General features: G+C 43.7%; 1 long non-coding RNA gene across 1 annotated transcript; it reads right to left on the bottom strand.

The window, feature by feature from the left end:
- Nucleotides 1–2,628: 2,628 nt before the first annotated feature.
- On the bottom strand, nt 2,629–5,564 carry LOC142930955 (uncharacterized). Its single transcript, XR_012946952.1, has 4 exons — nt 5,120–5,564; nt 4,462–4,634; nt 3,685–4,068; nt 2,629–3,033 (listed from the first exon to the last, which is right to left on the bottom strand). It is a non-coding gene; the product is annotated as an uncharacterized LOC142930955 (long non-coding RNA).
- Between the last annotated feature and the right edge of the window lie 882 nt (nt 5,565–6,446).

Raw genomic sequence — 6,446 nt, forward strand, 5'->3', positions numbered from 1 at the left:
TATTCACCAAGGTTCCAGTGCCTGACACCATAACAATAATTTAAGACTTAGTCCAACATGGATTGAACCCTGATATCCCTGCGCTGGTTAGGCATTGCCTCACCAACACGTACTTCACCTGGAATGGTACTTTCTTCAATCAAAATGAGGGTACCCCCATGGGTTACCCCTTGTCACCAGTGATAGCCAATGTTTTCATGGAGAAATTTCAAACAGACGCCATCCAGACATCCACCCTGTGTCCTTCCCTGTGGAAGAGATATGTGGATGACACTTTCGTCATTTGGCCACATGGCCTTCCAGCATTGAACCAATTTCTCGACCACATTAACTCCATACACCTATCCATCAAATTCACCATGGAAGTGGAGAAGGATGGCAAGCTAAAATTATTGGATGTTCTGTTTGAGAGGGAGTCCAATGGCTCTTTGGGACATTCTGTCTACAGGAAGGCCACCCACACAGACTCCTATCTGAAACCTGATTCCCACCACCGTCCGGCACAGAAGAATTCCCTCATCAAAACACTACACCATAGGGCCCACTGCATCTCTGACAAACACCACCTGGCCAATGAATTAGAACATGTACACCTGGCCCTTAAGATGAATGGATATTTGGACCGTACTATCCGCAGAGTTGTTTCTCCTACCATGGAGAAACAACCCCCTGAGATTCCGATCAAAACCATCACGTTACCATACATAGCAGGCGTTACCAAAAAGGTTTCCAAAATTCTAAACAAACACAAGATCCAGGTCCGATTCAGTACAATACACAAAATACGTGATCTAATCCCATCCGTAAAGAATGTCATTCCTGACTTACAGTACCCTGGTGTCTACAAACTGAGTTGCATTTGTGGTGATTGTTATATTGGGGAAACGAAGCAACGTATCTGACCGCATTCACGAGCACAAGTCAGATTTGAAACACGATAGGACAAATTCTTCTGCCGTGGCTGATCATTGCTACCAAAGTACTCTGCAAGCCATCTGGATACCACCAAAGATTTGTCCATGAATCCATCCAGATATACAAACATAGTCGTAACTTCAACCAAGAGGATGGTTTAAAATTGAGCATTCATTGGAAGGATGTTATTAATCAAGTAAAACTTTAGCTGCTTTAGAGTTTATATTCATATCCATATCTCCGGTCTTTTACTCCCAGCCTTACACACTACCATCACTAGGAAATTTGACGTGCAACGTTTCAATCGTGCAAAATTGTCCCCCATCCCACTCTCCCCCGCCCCCCGCTGCCCCCCCCTAATCCGTTGTACATGAGTACCATGCCCAGGAGCTTCAATAATCTCCGTCCCCCAACACTCACCCCCCTCCCTACCCTGCATCCGTCCTCCCTGGCTCCTCCCCCCTTCTTACCATATATAATCGCTTGTCACAAATAGCTCTCTCTACTCACCACAGTATATTTTACTGTGGCTGTTCATCCTGATGACGGAAGCTTGTGTTGCCTCCGAAACGTCGTGATTTGATTTAGTTGTTTTCATTGTTTTTTTACTTTTTACCAACGTGACTTTATCGAAGGAACCAGAGTATACTTAACAATATTAAAACATTTAATTCCCACTCACAACCAACATCAGTGATGATAATCTGAATATGTCCTGGGCCTCTCCTAGGTCAACTCGGCCTCAAATGAGTACCTGGTGCGGTGTGTGTAAACATCGCTACTGTTGAGTCAAAGGCGACCTTCATAAACGCTGTGAAGGCAGGCTATACAGGGGATCGTTGTCGTGTATGTTTTGTGTGAGTGCGCTTACATGCCCCCTTGTGTGTGAAATTGTTGGGATCCATTATGCGCCTTCCGACAAACAAGCCAGCATCATCGGGAATCAAGGCAAGTGAAGTTAAAACTGATTTTTCTTTCTATTTACCAACATTTATTTGGTATGTTATGTATAATATAGTATTTATTACAGTATAAAATGCAAATGTTCAATATTTTGTATGAGTTTAACAATGTTTCCCTTTTAAAAACGTCTTATAAACCGTTCGACTTATGAACAGGTGATAAGTCGAGGGCTGCCCATATATTTGACAATATTAAAACATTTAATCCCCCTCACCACTTCCCCCACAACAACAGACGAACTTAATAAGAGCGCGTCCGAACCGATGCAATCTCTTGCGGATGGTTGGTGATTGGGATTTGGGGACCTCAATAATTTTTTCTGCACTGTCCATGTCACTCTGTACCATGGCTTTCATTTGTTCAGCATCGTGAGGCTTAGAGTCTGCCTTAACCGTGCTCTCGGACTCCAGGAGAGGGTTAACAGTGTCGTCTGCGTTTATAGGCAGAGACAATATGGAGCCCATGCTCGTCTCGGCTCCATTTTGGGTCGCCTCATCGACTGCCTCAATTGAAATATGAAATTCCTCAATATCCAGAGGCTTGATGTCCGCATCAATTCTGGTCTCCGACTCTGGGAGGGGGTCAGCAATTGATGCTGTCGAAGACACAGCAGTGTTCACATCTTCCACCTGAATGCTGCATTTTGTGGTGGATGTTGAGCTAGTGGCTGTAGGCATCTCCACATCCAAAATGGTTCCGGCGCTTAATGCAACAGAAGCAGAAGCCAGGAAGGCGTCAGTCCTTGGCTCAATTAAGGGGACTGCAACGGCGGCTGGAGATGGAAGGAAAGTGGCAGTGGACACCTTAGTGGCCAAAATGGGAATTGCCACTCCGGAAGAGCTGCAGCAAACTGATTCGACTGGAATTTGGCCAGGAGAAGTAAGTTGTGGAATTGAGGGAAGGTGGCAAGGTGCTGGAGCCGGGATGAAGAAGTTGTTGGGGTCCGAATCCAGCCAGCATAATTGGTAGGGGTCCATTGTCTTGGAAGGGATGTTGTAGGGGTCCAGAATAGGGAAGGTCTTGGTTGCAGGAGCCAGATGGGAGTTGATCTTGCATGCTGGTGCCTGGTGAAGTCCAGGTGGTGGAGCTGGAGCTGCACTCATCCATGGGTGCTTGAGAGCACTTTTCAGAGTTAGACGGTCATTTGGGTTCCAGCTGAAAACAAAGAGACAAGTACCGATGAGAAGATCAGCAAAATATACATACCCAAATGACACATTATAGTGATACAATAAACTTACATCCACTTGATAAAGTATCTAAGGGTTTGCAGGTATGTGAATATAGGTATGGTAAGTCCACGCTCAAAGTGTGCGTACACAACGTGTTATCGCTAAAGTAAAGTTCTTCCATTCGGGAACGGGCTTTCTGAGCGGTTCATGACAAACAACTTTATTCAGCTGCATGGCTGAGCAGTATAGGAATTCTAGGTATATGCGCGGAATAATATAATGATATAGTACGTGGTGGCGTACCCTCATCACAGTTTTTTTTCTCGCCATGGGATGACTGCAAGCTAATTTTATAGTGAAAATGTGCAAATGTGCATGGTTTTTATTTGTTTATCTCTGTAATGTGTAAACGGTAATTCCTCACTAAATGCATTTTTTCTTAATACAGAACATCTACTAGCGCGTTAAATGAGGATACAGTACTGCATTTGCCCTTTCATTCTTTACCTAGTTTCTTCTGCAGAGATATGCAAGATAGCTGTACATTGCAAAGGGGATGCATATTCCCTTGTGATATAGAAATTGACTGGAATTTTGTTACAGTTGAGGGAAACTTAAAGAGTGGGACACTCACCATAGGATGGAGCTGATGAAGTCCAGGAACAATGGGTCTCTCGTTTTCAGAAACTTCTTGAGTCGGCAACACTTAGGGGTCTCCTGCAGACATTCCTTGGTCAGTTGCCCAAAGAAGTCTGCAGTGGGTACAATCGCAAACGATGTCATGCATTAAAATATTATTAATGTGCACAAGGCTGTGATGTACAACGAAGGCTGTGATGTACAACGAAGGCTGTGAAGGACGTGGGGAAACAACCCAACTTTCACGTCATTGTGCAGCCAGACGAGTGATGTTATAACACCTAATCGCATATTAAAATTAAAATTTGCAGTACTCACTGAAATACCGAGGACCGTCTGGTGCAGCGTGCAGCATCTCAAAGGGTGGTGTTCCCACAATCTGAAAATAAACGATACATTTGCTCTTATGTCACTGGCGAGTTAAGAGGCGTTTTCTGTACGTACTTACATACATGGTGTGTATCCTATTGATTGAATTATTCATTATTGAGTAATCACTTGATTTCACGTAATATGAAGCTGTTTAAAATTGAATTTGTACTCAAAGTCAAATGAGCATTGAGGCAGTGATCATAGCCTGGCTGCAGCCCTGAGTCAGTGGTAAAACTCCATTCATACGTCACAGGTGAATATATCTCTATGACAACCAATGTCGACTTCCCTAAAAAGTAGTACTCATTTTATCAACACTGTAGGGCTGAATAAACCCCAACCAGATTTGAACCCACAATCTTTCGCTAATAAATATACAAAATTATACAATTAATGTTACCTTTGTGAGGCCAGCGATCGCCTGAATCTTGCTGCTTATTGACATCAGTCGTTTGCCGACAGATATCTCAGCTAGTATGCACCCGGCAGCCCACATGTCAATTGATGTTCCAAACGGCTGGCCCAGCAAGACTTCGGGAGCGTTGTATCCGTGCGTCCCAAAGGAATAACCGGCTGGAGAAAAATAAAAAAATACAATATTGCTTAGGTGGCCTGTAGGAGTCATAGTTTCACTAAAAGAATCCCCAATGTGTTCGCACCCTGTCCTGCATGATATGTGATAGTTTTCAAGTTTCAAGTTTTCATTTATTAGGTATAGCCCTGTGAGCCATGCGGCTCTTAAGTCAGGTGCAACCGCAACAAACAAAATATGACAGGACGTGATTTTACACGGAAGTGGACATTCCCAATGCACGGTTGTGAATTGGAGGTTCTAAGGAGTTGTGAGCATTCCCTTAATACCTCGTGTGGAGCTACCATGCACAGGCATCACTGCGTGAGCTCTTGTGATATCTGCTATATTAATTTCACATCAGCATCGTTCACGCAATTTGCATGAACGACGATATATAAAACACAAAATTATTCCAGATAACAGGATCTGTAGGAATATTTAGAAATGCGATGATGTGTATAAATGTATATAAAGTGTAACTTACGAAATTCAGATTCAAAAAAACTTCCTCCGAAGTCGGCCAATCGGATGGCTGCCGTGTGGTGATCTTTCACCAAGATGTTTTCCTGAAAAAATTAAGAAAACGGATGCATTATTTGTATTGTATTTAACCAAATGAGAGTCCATTAAGATGATTCCTGTCTGTATGGAAGAATGGCGTTCATTTTGTGCACTGTACATCTAACGTTATAAGTGTAAATGAATTATTTCTCGAGTCGGAAGCAGGGGGATCAAAAATTATCGTAAAGATGATCCAATACAACATCTTGTACTGAAGTTGGTCATGAAAACAAAACACTTATAATGGGAAGAATTGACATGGCGACTCTTCTCATCGGCGCGAACCGAGTTGTTCCGCAATTCAGGATGGTAAAAAAAGAAAAACCTGAATAATTACGTACAAGAATGAAAATAGGGTCACGGATAATTGGTGTTTCTGTGGACTCTACAGCTGCCATGGATAATGGGAGTCATAGGTAATATGATCACGGATAAGAGCTCTTCTGTATGAGGCAGCTGTGATGGGAATTCAACTGGCCACCACGTGGCAAAGAGCTACAGGTGCATGAGGCGCATACACTGCTCGATATGTTTAAAAGATCACCGTAAAGGTGCAGGCCTGCAATTATTTGCTCACCCCTCTACTTCCAGAAAGGCCTCCATCATTGAGTAGGTCGAGAGAGCTACTTAAATGGTTTTGGGATACTCGTATACACAGCCAAATGTCTCAAAAGTGGTCGGAGTACCCACACTTTACGCCACCACTTGTGACGTTGTGATGAACTGTGTTGTACTTATTTATACTTCTGGGTGTATAGAGGTGGTGGGTGGGTGGGTGGTTGGAGAGTTGGGATTTCAGAACCTGTCCACTGTTGCAATTGCCAAGCCGGGAGATCAAATTGAATTGATTCCCTCTGGGTTTAAAGTCTAGTGTGCTACCCATGACACCATGGCAGCGTCCCTTAGACCTGCTTAATTCCTCTAAAAGAAATGTAATGATAAACCCTTACCAGCTTGAGGTCCCCATGGACTACGCCGTTCTTCTTCAGGAAGGCCAGCACTTCCATCAGGGATCGGGCGTATCTCTTGACGGAGGACAGAGTAAATGCTCCGTTCGATTTCACCACGTCTAAGAGGCTGCCCGCGCTGACAACGGAAAACGCACAACACAGAGTGCAGGATGGTTAATTAAACACAGCATCAAGCACAAAGGCACCAGCACATCCACACATGCACGGCAAGTCCTAGAACACTAAAGGTGAGGTAAGACATTCGAGGTGTAACAATGCATGGAATACGTGCTGACTGCA

This window comes from Petromyzon marinus, chromosome 46 (assembly GCF_048934315.1).
Source record: "Petromyzon marinus isolate PM22_M1 ecotype Great Lakes invasive population chromosome 46, UKy_Petmar_22M1.pri1.0, whole genome shotgun sequence".
In the NCBI taxonomy this organism is placed as follows: domain Eukaryota; kingdom Metazoa; phylum Chordata; class Hyperoartia; order Petromyzontiformes; family Petromyzontidae; genus Petromyzon; species Petromyzon marinus.